The sequence below is a fragment of the Phacochoerus africanus genome, chromosome 3 (genome assembly GCF_016906955.1).
Source record: "Phacochoerus africanus isolate WHEZ1 chromosome 3, ROS_Pafr_v1, whole genome shotgun sequence".
In the NCBI taxonomy this organism is placed as follows: domain Eukaryota; kingdom Metazoa; phylum Chordata; class Mammalia; order Artiodactyla; family Suidae; genus Phacochoerus; species Phacochoerus africanus.
In genome coordinates, this window is record NC_062546.1 from 177,194,476 (window position 1) to 177,213,055 (window position 18,580).

Sequence of the window (18,580 nt, forward strand, 5' to 3'; positions counted from 1 at the left end):
AGCGCAGAAATATATTTTTAGAGAAAAAGATATAATTGTTTTTTTATGGCTGCACCTGTGGCATATGGAAGTTCCTGGGTCAGGGACTGAATCCAAGCTGTATCTGTGCCCCACACAGCAGCCGAGGCAATGCCAAATCTTTTAACCAGCTATGCTGGGCCAGGATTGAACCCGTATCCCTACAGTGACCCAAGCGACTGCAATTGGATTCTTAACCCGCTGTGCCACAGTGAGACCTCCATAAAAAGACCTAGTTTAATTCAAACCTAACAATTATCACTTCTTGGCCTTGTGGCTAAGATCAAGTGTATTATCTTTTTTTTAATCAGTTTAATATCTGGTATGTCCTCTTTCTGAGGACAATATTTTAAATGGATTTTTGGAGCACAGAGTTGGAATAAGAGCTTGCTCCATCCATTCCACACATTGACCTGGTATTGCAGTATTTTTAGGATATTTCTCCCTCTTGGGGGCAAGAAAAAAGAAAAACAAAAAAAACCCCTACTGATTAAATTCCATGGGAAGTGCTTGTCCAGAAAAAGAACTTGGAATAAGATGGATTTTGTAGAGAAAGTGGAGCCCAACATGTGGATCTCAGCTGGAAGCCCCTGACTACCTCTACTGGAAAATGAGATTGAGAAGGACTACAGTCTCTTCCGTTCTCCTCCTCTCTCCCTCCCTTTCTCTCTCTGGTCTGGCAAGTTTATTTAGGGATTCGATTGGTGTTATTGCATGGGCCAGAGTGCTTGAATTTCCTCATGAATTTGTCTTTTATATGGTTGGAGGAGAAATAGTAAAGTTGATATCAAAGTGGAATTAGAGACACGTGAATCATCCCGGAATTTTAAACCCCACCCTTAATGTGGAGATGAAATGGCCTAGAAAAAATGCTCAGGAGAACTGATAGAACTGACAGAGACATAAGAACTGGGGGCATTAATACTGGAAGAAGTGGTTATAAAATGTTCTCCTTAGTCGGAAGCCAGTGATAACTCATGATTCACAAAGTTTTGTTGATATAAATGGTGCCTTTATTCAACCATTAGATATGCCAACCTCAGAGAAATGAATGAGACTCAGTTCTGTCTGATATAGAGGGATCATTCATATCTGACAGAATCCCAGGATGTAATAGGTTTTGTTTCATTGCACCTACAGTCAATTTTAAGTATTTTCTAATGTACTTTTAAACTATTATGAAAAAAGATAAATCATACACATTATCTCACATAGATATCACTATGCTCTTGACAATTTCCGTGTGACCCTGACTTTCAAATACTATACGATAATACCCCTAAACTATCTTTCTTTGCCCACTTCTTCATTCATGAATAAACATATAAACATTTCAAACTATAACACCAGAAAATAATTTAGTTGTAGCAGCATTGTCATACTGGTGTAGCAGTATTTAATCTTTTAGAATATTTTATTTTATTTTCCCTTTAGTGTTCAGTGAAAATGAGTGCTTGGAAAATGGGAAAGAGTGACTACTATTTCTAATAATAGTTGCATATGTCTCATAATCATAACACTGCTAAAAGTAAGCTGGGGGTCATTAAAGATTTGAAAATAGTATATATTTAATCCTGTTACTTTTTTTTCCCCTTTTTTTTAAGGGCTGCATCCATGGCATATGGAAGTTCCTAGGCTAGGGGTCAAAATGGAACTATAGCTGCTGGCCTCCAATAGGAACTCCTAATCTTTTACTTTTAAGATGAGTAATTATAGGAGTTCCCATCGTGTCTCAGTGGTTAACGAATCTGACTAGGAACTGTGAGGTTGCAAGTTCGATCCCTGGCCTTGCTCAGTGGGTTAAGGATCCGGCGTTGCTGTGAGCTGTGGTGTAGGTTGCAGATGCAGCTCGGATCCCGCGTTGCTGTGGCTCTGGTGTAGGACGGTGGCTACAGCTCCGATTGGACCCCTAGCCTGGGAACCTCCATGTGCCGTAGGAGTGGCCCAAGAAATGGCAAAAAAAAAAGACCAAAAAAAAAAGATGAGTAATTATATATTCATTTGTGAAATAATAAGGGTTTGAAACCATGAGTCTGAAAAATACTAAGAACATAGGCTTTCTACATTGTATGGGTTCCTATCTCATATGTTACACCAGTATAAATTCAAAATTGATAAAATATTTTAAAAATTAAAGCATAAAGGTAGTAGATGAAATCATGAATGAAATCCTTTTATTGCTCTGGAATGAGAAAGCTTGTACTGACTCAAAAGCCAGACACCTCAAAGAAAATATTGATTATTGCAGAAACTGCATTGCAAAATCAACCATAAACAAAATAAAAAAAGAACCAATATTTATAATATAATAATTTTCTTTGATTCATATCAAAGAAAAATAGCTAACTTATCTAATTAGTTGTATATATTCCCTAATATGTGTAAAAAACTCCCAACAATTGACAAGAAAGAGATAAAGTAAAAAATAGGCACGGAATAAGAGAAACCATCTCTACTACTTCTCAAGAGTGAGGAAATATTTTTCAGAAGCCTCCTGCAAACCTGTCTTCACCCTAGCCCTGACTGGGTCATGTACCCGGATTATCAATAGCAAGGGTGTGTCATTATGGGGTTAGTTTTATCATCTAATGAATGTTGTATGGTCAACTATAATGAGCAATGAAGTGGATCACAATTAAAAGTCAGAGATGAAGAGCAATGATGTATATTCTCTCTCCCTATTTGTTTAAATAAAGAACTAATTCATTTTGATGGAAAAGGACCTAAGATGGCCATGATTAAATGCTTATTCTCAGTGTGACTTGCCTTGAAGGTCAGAATCCTAAAACTCCTTCATCAAGTACTGGAACCATAGGTGTACTGCAAAATAGATTACTAATGGAAATATATCTAAAATGTATGAGTCATAAAAGCAATAGAAATACAACTCAACTTATCCCTTTGATACAGATTATTACCCTAATTTTGGGTGTAAATCATAAATCTTTAGATATCCTCCGTATGACCAGCATGTGGTAATTAAACATTCCCAGCTGCCACATGTAAAAGATAGATTAGTACTAGTTTAAAAGTTTAAAAATATTTTGATAATAATCGTATACCCCACCTTTTCAACTTAGTGCTTATTAGCCTGAATGTTAGTTATACTAGTCCTAGCTGTCTAGAGTTTATGAGAAAAAAAATGTAATGAAAACATGAAAGAAATCTGGGAACTATTTATTTTTTATTGCAGATAATATTTAGTGTTTATTTCAAGTTAAAAGTTTACAAAGTTGGAATTCCCTTTGTGGCTCAGCAGTAACAAACCTGACTAGTATTCATGAGGACTCAGGTTTTATTCCCTGGCCCCACTCAGTTAATTAAGGATCCAGCCTTGCCACGAGCTGCAGTGTAAGTGCCAGACATGGCTCAGATCCAGCATTGCTGTGGCTTTGGCATAGGCTGGCCTGAGAACTTCCATATACTTCCATATGCAGCAGCCCTTGAAAGACAAAAAAAAAAAAAAAAGTTTACAAAGTTTTTTTCACATGCACCTCACTTTAATCTTCTCATTTACTGAAAGATAGATACACCCATCACTATAGATGAGAAGATATAGACCACAGAGAGAAAATCCTGTAGCAGAAGCTTCTAATTGTCTAAGCATATGTCCTCTGGAGTTAGCATTCCTCTGCAACATTGTGTGCTTTGACTTTCTCTGGCTGTCGGAAGCACTGGGGAGTAAATGCACCCAAAAAGCAGCACTTCACTAAAGATAGACAGGAGCTGGTGGATACAGCCCCAGTTCCTTCATGCTCTGGTAGAAGATAACTTCAAGGCATGGTCTACATTCTCCCAGAGTTCCTTGTGAGAACTGTTCTCAGTTGACCAAAGTTGTATTCTGCTTAGTAACACACCCTCTCGTGGCTCCCTTCCCATCTCTATTACACTTCCCCACATCTGTAGATGTACTTCCTGGAATCATCTCTAATATACTATTCCCAATTTTTTTCTCAGGATTTGCTTCTAGAGGAACCTAATTTAAGGGAACTCATCCAAGAATACACATCTTACATGTGGCCAAGACAAATAAAATCCCTAAGTCTCTTGATTAACCATCTAGGGATTCTTTTGTATTACCCTCAATCTTTTTCCAAAGCAATGTATATTTTGAAGGTCTAAGACACTACTTTTTTTTTTTTTTACAAAAATAAGTTCTTATCAGTATCAAAAATGCCAAAAACGCTGGATCTTCTTAGCATTTTATTATTAGAAGATACGCTATGTTCTCAGTTTTCTCAAAGATTTTCAAATCAAAATCTTTCTACCACTGCTATCATTGACCTCACTTCCTCATAATGCATCTCGATATTTCATATATTATGTGTTAGATAAAATGGATTTAAACACTGATGTTAATTACCTGTTCTCCAACTACAATAATTTAAATACCCTGTTATTTTAATTTTGTGTCACTCAGTTTATGTCAGCTCACTAGCAAATGTGACATTATAGAATGTTTCCCCTTGATTTTTGTTACTAATTATTTTCATGATCTAAGAAGTCAAAATTATATAAAATTGTAAAGATAATGTTTTAAATGGATGGAATTCCCCCAAAGAAACAGGAAAGGTATAGCCATTTTCAGGTGAATTTTAAGAGAATCTGAATAATTATAAGACATGTTTACATGATACCTTGAGTAGTGCTGAAATTTATATTTAAGTATTTTATATTTCTTAAATTATTTTTTGTATTAGCATAATATATAGAATTGTCAAGAAAGATTCATATGAAACTTGAACGTACCCCAAATTAAACCTTAGAACAAATAACTCTATACAGGCGCGCATAGGGCGCAGATGAAATATTTTTCCTTCGAGGTGCCTGGAGCCATCAGATTTGGTTCACCCAAATTTCCCTCTTCTCTGTATCATTATCTGTTTGGTTTCCAAACTTTTGAGCAGTGTATGTAGAAATATTGTTCCCCAATGGAGGCATTATGATTTTGGAGAACCTCCATTTTATGCTTCATTAATCACACAACTTACATGACTCCCGCGGTCTCTAACCAGACATGCCCCCCTGAATCCATACATTCCGTGTTTATTTACATGAAGTAATTTAGGAAGACTGTGTTTAAAATAATAGACAGAGCTTTTCAATTAGTAGTATCCCTGGTGGTTTATAAATGGTGTTGGTCAAGGTCATTCATTAAAAATGGAGTGCATGTATTGAAGGCCAATAATGGCCAGGTAATGGGCCAATTTTGAAATAAAAGTAAGGCTATTGTTTCCATCAATGAGTTTTTAGAAGTGACTTTTTTTCTGGTACATTTGCTTTCCTTTTTTTTTTCCAACCAAGCAGAGATGCAGCTATACTTATTCTCTGAGGAAGGAAGCCAGGCTATTGTATCTCAAGACATTTATATCCACTTTACCTCTTGAGAATTTTATACCTACAAGACCAGCGAGTTTTTATGCCAAAGAAATGATTTCTCATTAACTGATTCCACTGTTTCATTTGAAATTTGATTCAAAGTTCTCTGTGCTTTTTTTTCTTTCAGAGAAAAGAATAAAGAAAGGGAAATGGATCATTCTAAGAGTCAGAGTTTCACACTGTATAATAGATTCTTGAAGTCAAGGGTTTTAGAATCTTTGAGCTTTACTTTCTTCTTTTTTTGTCTTTTTTTTTTTTAAGGGCTGTACCCATGGTACATGGAAGTTCCCAGGGGAGGGGTTGAATTGGGGCTGCAGCTGCTGGCCTATGCCATAGCCACAGCAATGCCAGATCCCAGCTGTATCTGTGAACTATACTGCAGCTCATGGCAATGCTGGACTTAACCCACTGAGCGGGGCCAGGGATCGAATCTGTGTCCTCATGGATACTAGTCGGGTTTATTATCACTGAGTCACAATGGGAACTCCCAATCTTGGGTTTTTGATTAACATAAATAGTCCAAGTCTAGAATAACTTAATTTATTACCTCAGTACCTAGTGTTATGAATACAGACAGATATGAGTAGACAAAAATCACTCTCTTTAACCATACTGTCACCATCTTTACTATTACATAGAGAATAAAGGATTTTTTTTTTTTTGCCAAGGAAGGAAATTTTATGAAATAAGTTATCAAAATATTAAACATTTAAATCTGTGATATAAGTTGTGTTTCTTTATTAAATCATGAGATTTAGGAGTGAGTTTAATAGTTAATGTAATTTCTAAATATTGATGCATTACTTGGAAGAAAGAATATTCTTCTGTTACATTCTTTTGGTCATAGAAAGTCACAAGGCCAGGCCAGATGTCAGGAATAGGGAATACAGCCTGAGAGGAATTGCACAATATCATGACAAAAGGAGGAGTGGATATGAAGAACTGGGGCCCTTACTGCAATGTGCTAGAGTCCTTAGGAATGTTTTTCATTGTTTGATCGTTTTAAGTTATAATTTATAATTCTGTATCATTCCTTATAATATATAATTTATACATTTTTATAACTAAAAATTCCTTCTCAACAGATCTAGCTTAATTTTCCAGTTTACCTCCCATTATTTTCTTCTGTCCCCTCTTTATAAACTAATCTGGATCCTTCATTTAAGCGAAAGAGTGCTTTCATATAAATGATCTCAAGACAGGCCTTGTTGCTATTTTGCAACTGAGAAGATAAGGTCCCTTAAGGTTATGCACCCTGTCCAGGATGATGCAGTGAGTAAGTGGCAGGCCTGGGAGAAGAATTTGGGTCCAGGCCAGGGCTCATGTTATTTCACCACACTGTCCCTCCAAAGGAGTGGTAACACTTAAGTTCATGTATTTGGTGTCTACAATCTAGGAAGAAGAGCTGGGACATTTTAGGGCTTATGGTAGACGAACTTGACTGCTTATTTCTGAAAAATGATGCTCTTAGACACCCGTTAAATCTCCTATGCCATTAGCTGGTTTTGCCTAGATCAGGTATTTTCTGGTTTTGTATGACTAGAGAGAATCCAGACTAATAGAGAGTTATTATATATCATCATCTTTTCCTCTTTTCTTGTCATTATCATCCAGTATACTCTAATCAATAGCCTAATGCTGTTTCAAATATCTCAAAACAAGATTAATCAGCATAGACTTGAAACTGATGACTTATTTTATTTATGATATATTCTGAACCAAATGTTATATCGGTGTGTTGAGGTTAACATGTTGGAGGGACAGTCTGAAGAGTTCAAAAGGATCTCTTTTCTAGTGCACATAATTGTAATACCACTTTCAGTTTCCTTGGAGAGATGTTGCAACTACCCGCCTTTTCCCTGCTATAATAAATTATCTTCACAATGGGTAAAGTGGTTCAAATTATGATCCCCCTCTTTACCTCTTCCAGTGGAAAGTATTGGAATTCCTGTTAAGCACCATGGCACCACGGCATCTCTAAAGTTAGTATGTTTTACGGCATATACTTTTCTCGTGGTGGATGGATTAATCACTGTGCCCTGTCTAAGGATTACTATGTCCAGTGCAGTGCACCTTTGCTCAGCCAAGACACTCCAACCATGCAAGAAAAGACTGCAGTGGTACGAGTTCAGAATCATTAGATTCACACTGAACAAACTGTATAAACTCCTCCTCTCTGGCCATGTGGCCTTTTGCTTTGTTAAACTGTCATCTCTAATTTTCTATCCATTGACATATGGGATGTAACTAAACCCCCAGAGGTGCACTGTAGTTTTCTGATAGCTGGTCCAGGAAATTTTCAACCCTTGTCCAGTCAACCTGCCTCAGGTAAATAACGTGGTGAATTGAGCTGAAAACTGCACAAATCAAGCTGCCCTTCAGACATAGATTTAAGAAGGGAATATATTCAAGCCCATCAATTGATGATGAAGAGAATTGAGAACAATGTGCTCAGCTTTTCTAGCCCCAGATACTGATCTTGGATAGGGCTCTCCTCACTCAAGAATGTATAAATAGAGTCATTTAGAGAATCTCTATCTTTGACAGTACCTTCATATGATAAACAAAAGAAAATTTTAAGGAACGTTTCTGAGTCTTTACAAACACATAAAATAGATGGCTTCAGTGGATAAGAGTAGAACCCTCAAGATAGAAGATATGGAAAGTGACTTTGCCCATACAGAAAAAGAATACAATGGAGCTCCCACTGTGGCTCAGTAGTAGTGAACCAGACCAGTATCCATGAGGATGTGGGTTCAATCCCTGGACTTGTGCAGTGGTTTAAGGATCTGGCATTACTGTGAGCTGTGCTGTAGGTCACCGATGCAGCTCAGATCCCAGTTGCTGTGGCTGTAAATTAGGCCAGCAGCTGTAGCTCTGATTTGCTCCCTAGCCTGGGAACTTCCATATGCCACAGTTGCGGCCCTAAAAAGCAAAAAAAAAAAGCTTTTTTTTTTTTTTTTTTTTTTAAATGACAATGATGTGGGTTAGATAAACTATCAGGCATCCCAGAAGTGCTGGAAAGCTATAGCTAAGATCTTTGAACTACTTATCTGATTAATGAGAGAGTAAAGGAAATAACATGTGACAAAAATAATTAAGGAATTCATACTGTGTCATCGACTTTATTCTTCCCACTTGTCATTTGGCACTATTTTTAAAGAATTAAGCAATTTAGGAAATAATTTGAGAAATGAAAGACTGACAAAGAAGAGCAAAAGAAGTTGGAAACAGTTTGGAGTTATTTATACTAATGTTTTCATTTGTAACCGGATGTGTTGATTCTGCACTCAATAGAATTTTTATCTTTTAGTATTTTTCAAATTATCACATGCTGTCATAAAATGATAGCCTATCGTCAGGATGACTATATTTTCTTTACAAAATATTTCATTCTTGCTAGAAAATATGGTGTTTTGTGTTTTTTAAAAACCCCCTTCAGATATGTTTCTTCAGTGTTCTTCAAAGAAATATTTTATTTTCAAGCTAATACAACAGTTAGCTTAATGGTAGGATATTTCATCAGTGTGGTAGGTAGACTTTGTCAACTTTGGCCAGTGAGCCTTTTGTGAACCCCTTTCACAAAATATTTGGAAGTATTTCCCACATGATTGGTGTTGCTATCTGAAGTTAGAAGCCAGAACTCAATCTCTCCAAAGTCACTTGAGTCCAAAGACGTATGATCTGAAGTCCATCAATCACACAAACTCACAAGGTTTCCTTTAGGCAGTGAATACTCTGAAGGAGCAAGGTCTTCACAGAACCGTTCTTTTAGGTTCCTGCTAAGATGGCCTGGTTAGCATAGGCTCTGGTGAGTCATTGGCTTCTGGCTCCTCACCCCCAAAATCAGCCCTGAAGAAATTCTAGAGGTAAAAGAGAGGTAAAACATCTAGGAATTACCAATAGCAATAGCAATATCCACACCAACTGAGGAATCCCTGGGGAGCCTAAAGATGAGTAAAAGGTAGACAACTGTAGCTAGGAATACAGACTTCCAGCAGGGCAGTCAAGGGACAAATTGGAGAGAAATTGTTGAGTTCTGCTCTTGTCTCCCTCTGACATTGTTTTGGTGCAGATACTGCCTGCTCCTTCACTCAGTATTGGAGAAAAAAGGAAACTGAATACATAAGAAACTGAATACGTATTTCTAAGGCATGGAAGGGAAATAACTTTGAACCTAGAGTGTTTTGTTCAGCTAAATAACATTCAAATATGAAGATATAATAAAAAACATTCTCAAGAGCTCAAAAGTTTGCTACCTAATCATACTATGAGAAAGTATTGAAATAAATAAAGGCACAAGAATCTAAGATAACCTGAAAGAATTTTATTATGGACATACTGGGATGTATCTGTGTATGTGTGCATGTATAGACACTGACTTATAGTATCAATGAGGTGGATACTGGGAGATAAAAGTGGCATAAATGTGTACAGAGGGCACTCTTCTGGCAATGGAGGTGAGGCTGGTTTTGAGTGGCAGCAGGGTTTTGGATCTCCATCATCACTGTAGGCTGTGCTACCTCAATGGCAACTTCTTGAAGGGAATTGCCCTTAAGGGGGCAGTTAGATCATGGCTGATGTGGTCTCCAGGACTGATTCCCTGGCTCTTTTGGAGAGTCTATTCACCTAATACCTTGAATTACTTTATTATTTAAAGTAGGTGGACTGTATGTTGCTGTTGGCAAATAAGAACTCTAATGGTGTCATCAGCCAGACTTAAATTTTGGATATTTCTCTTCCCATTAGGTCTTGGGTATAGAGAGAACAGCAAATAGATTTCAAGCACTTTTCCAAACTGTTGTTCTTGTGTTGACCTCTCTGAATTAGCTTTACTGAATTCTTTTGTTCTTATTTGTGTTTTTCATCTGTGGCAAAGGAGAGTAGCAGTAGATGGCAGTGCCCTTCTGATCTCATTACTAAGAACTAAGCCATCCTTTCCTCTGAAACATTTAATACAGGATTTAAAGAACTTCAGTGTACATCTGGATCCACTAGGAAACCTGTTTCTAAATTCTCATTTAGTAGATAGGGTATGGTGTCTAGAACCTTGTCCTTTTAACAAGAAGCCTGGGAAATTTTGACATTTGAGAAATATTGTTTTAGAGTCTCCTAGTAACTTATGAATCAGGTTTTGTTTTCAATGTGCTCTAGGTCAGTTGTGTTAAAATCAGTTCTTATTTATTTAGGGAAATATGGGACATAGAGAAGGTAGAGGACACCAATTCTCAAATTTAAATGTCACTTGGAATTAGTTGGGAACATGTAAAAAGTACAGGTTCTAAGTTCAGCTCCTAGAAAAATATGATTTAGTTTAACATGGGGTTTATAAAATTGTATGTTGAACAGAAAGCTCAAATATGATTCTTATGAAAGTGAAGGCCAAAACTCTGGAAAGGCTGGTGAAGATCATTTAAAAGTTTTTGCACAGCAAAGGAAACCATGGACAAAATGCAAAGACAACCTTCTGAATGGGAGAACATAATTGCAAGTTATATGACTGATAAGGAGTCATTTTAATCCAAAATATATAAACACATATAATTCAACATCAAAAAAATAAACAACTCAGTTCCCATTGTGTCTCAGTGGTATTGAACCCAACTAGTATCCGTGAAAAAGCAGGCTCGATCCTTGGCCTTTCTCAGTGAGTTAAGGACCTGGCATTGCCATGAGCTGTAGTGTAGGTCCCAGACGAGGATAGGATCCTTCATTGCTGTGGCTGTGGTGTAGGCCAGCAGCTATAGCTCCAATTTGACCCCTAACCTTGGAACTTACATATGCCATGGATGCAGCCCTAAAAAGGCAAAACAAAACAACAGCAACCAAAAAAAAAAAAGAAAGAAAAGAAAAACAAGCAACCCAGTTAAAAAAACATGGATAGAAGACCCAAATAGATATTTCTCCAAAGAAGACATGTAGATGGCCAATAGGCATGTGAAAAGATGCTCAAAATAACTAATCATCAGAGAAATGCAAACCAAAACCACAACAGGGTATCACCTCACACCTGTCAGAATGGCTGTCTTCCAAAAGAATACAAATAAAAAACACTGGCAAAGATGTGGAGGAAAAGAGAACCCTTGTACACTCTTAGAGGGAGTGTAAATTGGTAAAGCCACTGTGGAAAACAGTATGGATGTTCCAAAAAAACCTAAAAATAGAATTACCATAGGATCCAGAAATTTCACTTCTGGGTATATATCTGAAGAAAACAAAAACATTAGTTTGAAAAGATATGCACATACCAATGTTCATTACAGCATTATTTACAATAGCCAACATATGGAAGCAACCTAAGTGTCCATCAATAGATGAATGGATAAAGATGTAGTATATGTATTCAATAGAATACTACTTAACCATGAAAAAGGAAATCTTATCATTTGCAACTACATAGATGGGTATTATGCTAAGTGAAATAAGTCAGATGGAGACAAATATTTTATGATCTCACTTACATGGAAAATCTAAGAAATAACAAAACAAAATGAAATAGACTTATAGATACAGAGAACAAATGGGTGATTGCAAGAGAAGAAGGAGTGGAAGGGGATTAAGAGGCAAAAATTTCCAGTTATTAAATAAATAATACCTGGGGTGTAATATACACATAAGAAATGGAAATAGGGTCAATAATATTTCAAAAATTTTGTGTGAGAGATACATCTTGATGATCATTTCATAGTATATGCAGATGTCAGATCAGCATACATAACATTGTATGTCAACTATATTTCAATAAAAAGTGGGGGGCTTGAATAGGTAAAACCCATTAATTTGTTAGAATGGTGAAATTATTCTATTATGGTATTCTAGTGGGGGATACATGACATTATGAATTTATTAAAACCTATAGAATTTTATAACACAAATAACGACCTTAGTATATGCATATTAAAGAGGTCTCTGGCCCTCAAGTGATGAGAAGCACAGTCAGAAATTATGGAGTTAAAAATATGGACCATTCCTTATGGAAAATGAAACATAACTCAGAGTTCAGAGCCAGGAGCCCAGGGGGCCAAGCAAAAAGGCATGGAAACATACACTTTGGAAGCAGAACTGGGCTCCATTCTAGAAACTGGTAATATGCTCATAGAGATTTCAGAATTACTATGGAACAGTGATTATTCTATGCCCCCTGTTCTGTATTTTAGAAAATGACTTCTGTTAATTAAGTTCTGTGTAATCCCCTTCACGAAAATCTGAGCTGGCTCTGTGATTCTCTTTTGACAAATAGAATGCAGGAGCAGTTACAAGCAGTGAAGTCTCACAGTGTCTACTTGTCCCATAGCACAAGCTGCCCATCAGTTGAGCTAATCAGAGCTCTATTCAATTGCTGCAAGGACTTTCATTGAAAGATTATGGGTCATTGCTTTAGAGAATAATATTTTTTAGGTGAGTCATTGATATTTAAATTGTTCCATTTATTTTTTGTTCTTAAAGGCATCATAAAATTATCTAAAATTTTTGTATTTGAGTCAAATGAAATATGTGTATATCAAAGTACAATGCAAGATAATTTGTGGTTGGGTGATATTAGTTGCAAAGAAAATTATCTCCAGAAATTGTTGGACTCTGGGTCTGAATTGAAGAAAAAAAATGAGGGAAATGAGTGGAGTTCTGGGCAACATGAGTTGTTTTAGAGAAATAATTCATTATTTGAATTTAATTGAATCTAGGGGTTATGTGTATTTTTTTTTGCTTCTTGTTTTTCTTACCCTTTTATTGAAACAAAAGGACTAGTTTCTTCAGTGAATGAGGAAATGACCTAAAATGTGAAGTATTGTGACTCTAGGATTTCAACTTGAGGGGATTACAATAGAAATTCTATTATGAATGGCATCAATGCTTGATTCTTATGGTTCTTTTCAATCAAGTAGAGAAAATATGTAGCCCCACAAAATGCAGCAAAACTACATGTTAGTGTTCAAAATAATAGGAGTTCCCGTCGTGGCTCAGTGGTTGACGAATCCAACTAGGAACCACGAGGTTGCGGGTTCCATCCCTGGCCTTGCTCAGCGGGTTAAGGATCCGGTGTTGCTGTGAGCTGTGGTGTAAGTTGCAGATGCAGCTCGGATCTGGCGTTGCTGTGGCTCTGGTGTAGGCCGGCGGCTACAGCCCCGACTGGACCCCTAGCCTGGGAACCTCCATATGCCACAGAAGCAGCCGTAGAAAAGGCAAAAAAAAAAAGACTAATAATAATAATAATACTAATAATAAAGAGGATTTCCATCCCCTCTCCATCCAAGGAAACTCCTCAGAAAAACAAAAATGCCATAATGTGTAAGAAACGACCAAGATACGGTATCTATGACAAGTACAACCAAGATAACTGTATCTATGATCAAGGATGACAAAATATGATATCTAAGTATGGTTTGCAATATTTAAAGACAGGCTAAGTTATACTTTTTCCTTCTGAGTATTACTAAGGGTAAGTGTATCCTATCCCTAATACAATTATTTTTTTTTAAATGTCCTCCTCCTGGGTTCCACAAAATGGAACTACCTACTGTGCTATCCCTAACTCAGGCTTATCACAGTAGAACTCTTAAATTTGGCTCTTCAGCTGCTTCTTTCCATGACAGCTCCCAGAACTTCCTTTGCAGAACCAGCTCTCTCACACTTAGTCCATGTGACTGTTTTGAATAATGCCACTTCAGCTTAAGGTATAATCATAAGACACTGGCCTAGCTAATCTGAATTATAGTAATTGATTCAGGAATTGGCAGGGATGCAACTAGAGCCAATGAAAAAGATAACATCTGGACTTCTCTTGACACTATTTTCTAAGAGGTGTTTTCTTTCCCCTCTGCAGCTTGTAGAATGTAAAATGGAATGTAAAATGTAAACCTGGAGCTGCTGGTGACCCTATTTCCTGTCACTTGCAGAGACTCTCCCTGGGAATGAAGCCACCAACACAGGGGTGCAGAGAGACGGATTTCTGACAGTACCATTTAAGTACTTGGACCCTGTCATTCCTGAGACTGTATGGATGACTGTCCTGCTCATTTTGTAAGCCAGAATTCTTTTATTTTTTAAATGTTGCGGTAAGATATGTAAACATCAGAATCCTGACTACAGTTGCCATCAAATCAGAATTTTTTTGTGCACCATTTACCACTGCTGCATTACAACCAACCATAAAATCCCAATGAGTATTCTTCTCCTATGTCTGTAGGTTGATAGCGGGGGTCTACTGATCTAGGATGAGATTGGCTGACTGTTCTGCTAATTTTGACTGGGCGTTCACACCTTTTGGGGAGTTAGCTGATCAGGGCTGGGCTTAGTTCCGTTAACTTGGCTCTGCTCTCCTTGTGTCTCTCATCCTCCTCCTGTGACCAGCTTAGCCAGGTCAAGCGTATTTTTCTCATGGCAATGGCTGAAGTGCCAGTGTGCAGGTCTGATCACACAGGCACTTTTCAAGCCTCTGCCTGTGAATTTCATTGGCTAAAGTAAGTCATATGACATTCCACTGGCTCAGCAGAAATCAAGGGGTAGGAAAGTATGCCACACCCACAGTAGGAAGGCACTGTGTACTTGGGTGGCAGAGGTGTGGAGGAAGAGGAAATGAAATAATTGCCTCGTCTAGTACATTGAGACTGAGAGATGAAACTTTTTAAAAGTCACCCACTTGATTCTCTGCACACTAAAATTTGGGAACTTCCGGCTCAATGCTGTGTTTCTCAGTACTAACTGAATCACCAGGGGCTAAAAATTCTCTGATGCTTAAATCAACTCCTAGAGATTTAAGTTTACTGGGAGCTGGGCATTGTTTTTTTGGTTGTTTTGTTTTGTTTTTTTTGTTTTTTTTTTTTTTTAAGAAAGTGGTTTCTGGTTAAGAAATGCTTTCCTAGAAGAATTTGAGTTCCAGAGGAAATCACTGTTATATTTAGCCCAACTACTGAAATTTCTTTATAGAGATAAAATTAGGAGAAAGTATGAATAGAAAACCAAACCATAGAAAGGCAACTCTTAAGAACTAGTTCGTCAACTAGTCTTTATTAACTATCCTCTCTATACTAGGTTTTTGTCTGGGTCCTGGGAAAATTGTGGTAAATGCTAGAGGTACATATAGATTTGCCTGTATAAAGCTGAGGGTCCTCTGGAAGACAGATGGTAGATAGATGTTTGTAAAATATTAATTAAATAAAAACAAGTGTACAAATTGCTGGAAAAGACAAGTATAGGATGCTTAGAGGACAAACAACAGATCTGTTTTCCTGTGCAAATTCATCAATCATCGGTAGGAAGCAGAAAAGCAGCAAAAGTAAAAAGGGTAATTTTATATCAAAGAGTCAGGGTTGCAGCTTTCTTCTGTAACTTGTTTCTCCTCTCAATTTTTTTTCTTTTTTTTTATGTGTGTGTGTCATTACTACTTAGCCTGTCTTCAATTGAATGGATTCAGCAGGAATCATTTCCTAAAATGATTCTAAGAAATGCAAGAGCTATAGTACCTTTAATTAGGTCATGAGCTGGAATCTGGGAGGCCTGTCAAATGTAACTTCCTCATTAAACCTAATTGACTCCAACCTTTATATATACTATATAAAGGCTTTTATATAGGATAATGCCTATCCCATGAACTACATCATGCATTATTATATGTGATTCTAAAGCTGGATCTGTTTAATAAGCAAGACTTGTTAAATGTTGCAATCTTAAATTAGGGGTAATATTATAATTCATTCAATCTGGCAAGCCTGCCATTTTTGTTTTTGTTTTTTTGGCTGCACTTGCGGCATGTAGAAGTTCCTGGGCCAGGGATTGAACTTGAGCCACAAAAGTGACAACGCCAGATCCTTAACTACTAGGTCCCACCAGGGAAACCCAAGACTTCCATTTTAGGTTAACTTTCAACCAATGGAGAATCCTAACATAAATTCTGTTGAAAGAAAATTGTAGCAGAAAAAAATAGCTGTTTCTTAAAGTCTTGGAAAAATGCAATTCTCCTGCCCTCTGATTTCAAAAAAGTCTTAAAAGATTTTTGTTTAGTTCCTCAATATTTGATCAAATCTGTAATATTTTTAAACTCATTAGAAATCAGTTGATTGCCATACTGAGGTATTAGAGACATTAAGTGTGATTTTCTAGTTGAGTTTTTGATATTTTACCTGTTGTGAGCATTTACAAAATTGTTTAAACATTTTAAACCAAAATATGCCAACGTTTTCAGTTTTGCCTGATCAATGTCCAGAAAATATATAGACCCACATTCAGTAGTTGCTCTAAACCTTAAAAATTAGTTTTGCCACAATAGTAGGTATTTTTTTTTCTTCATAGGACCATCATCTTTTACAAATTTCAACTCTATTTTTAGGCTGCTGTGCATATCAAATATAACACTTAAATTTGATATGTGTATTAGATTTCTGTTGCTGAGTAATTACCACATAAATAATTTAGGGGCTTAAAACAACAAACATCAGTTATATCATAATTTCAGTGGATCAGAGATCCAGTTACAGCTTGGTTGGGTCCTCCACTTCAGAACCTCCTGGAAGACTATAATCAAGGTGTCCCCTGGGGGCTGGGTTCCTAGCTGGGGGCTAGGCCCTCTTCCATGTTCAGATGAGAAAATCTATTTCTTGCAGTAGACATCAGGGAAGGTTACTTCTTCACAGCCAGCAAGGCAGCATCTTTTTGACACCCCACCTTCTTTGAAAGCCCCTTCTTTCAAAGGTAACCTCTCAGTTGATTAACTGAAAGTCAACAGTCTAGTAACCTAGTCCCAAAATTGGAATCACATCCTGTTTACAGGTTCTGCCCACATTTGAGGGGAGAAGATTATCTGGGGGAGTACAAAGGTGGGAATTTGGAGGGCTGCAATGGTCTGAATGTATCCCCCCAAATTCATATGTTGAAATCCTGCCCCCCAGAGATAATAGTAGTAGGAGGGGAAGTCCTTGGAAAGTGCTTAGGCTGTGGGAGCAGAGCTCACATACACAGGATTAGTGCCTTTATATAAAGGAGGCCATCGTGACATCCCTATCCCCTTCTACCAAGTGGGGACAAGGAGAGAAGTCTTTGCAACCTGGAAGAGGGCCCTCACCTAACCATGCTGGCACCCTGATCTGTGAACTTCAAGATCACTGAACTGTGTGCAATAAATTCCTGCTGTTTATAGGCAACCTAGTCTGGTGCTTTTAGTTATCGCATCCTGAATGGACTAAGACAGGGCCCCCTTCAAGTTCTGCCTACCCCAGAGAAAAATTTCACCCTTGAGTCCTTATAAAGAGACAAAGTGTGATCCATCTCTTCATTCTAAAAATATTTCTAGGGAGTTCCTGCCCTGGCTCAGCAGAAACGAATCCGACAAGGAACCATGAGGTTGTGGGTTCAATCCCTGGCCTTGCTCATTGGGTTAAGGATCCAGCATTGCCATGAGCTGTGGTGTGGGTTGAAGATGTGGCTTGGATCTGGCATTGCTGTGGCTGTGGTGTAGGCCAGCGGCTATAGCTCTGATTGGACCCCTAGCCTGGGAGTCTCCATATGCCTCAGGTGCAGGCCTAAAAAGCAAAAAAAAAATAAATAAATAAAAATAAAAATAAAAAATAAATAAAAAAAAATTCTAGATGACCGCTATATGTCAAGCACTGTTTTAAATGTTGGGGGTGTGACAAAGAATAAAAGAAGGAAATTACTGCTCTCATGAAATTTACATTCTGTTGCAAGGCAGCAAATAATAAGTAAGTCTAAAAAAGCCTACATATCAAATGGTGATAAAGTGCTATGAAGAAGAAGATGAAGGTGGATAAATGGTAGAGAGGAGGAAGGGTAGATGAGGAAGTGATCAGCGAAGGCTTCAATGATTGTGAAACAGGTTTCGAATCCATCCTTGAAAACACGAGGGATGGAGCAATGTGGTCATTTGGACAAAAAGCTTTCCAGGCCAAGATGAAAGCAAGTCCAAAGGACGTGAGGTGGAAGTGTGCTTGATGTGCTCTCTGATTAGCAAAAAATCTAGTAAGGCTGGAAGGAAGGAGAGGGAAAAATTTTATTCTGAGTGAGATGGGAAGCCATTTGGAAGGTTCAGATTAGCAAATAACATGATCTAACTTAAAAGGATCATCTGGGCCACTGTATTGAGGTTAGCCTGCAGTGGGACTGCCTCTCCCTCAAACCCCTTCCTCTTAAATCTTCTCTCGGGAGCCTAGGTGTGACCCTTTATACTTTGCCC

General features: G+C 37.5%; 1 non-coding gene across 1 annotated transcript; it reads left to right on the top strand.

Moving 5' to 3' along the window:
- Window positions 1-275: 275 nt before the first annotated feature.
- Window positions 276-467, top strand: LOC125123812 (U2 spliceosomal RNA). Its single transcript, XR_007134188.1, has one exon. It is a non-coding gene; the product is annotated as a U2 spliceosomal RNA (small nuclear RNA).
- Window positions 468-18,580: the final 18,113 nt, after the last annotated feature.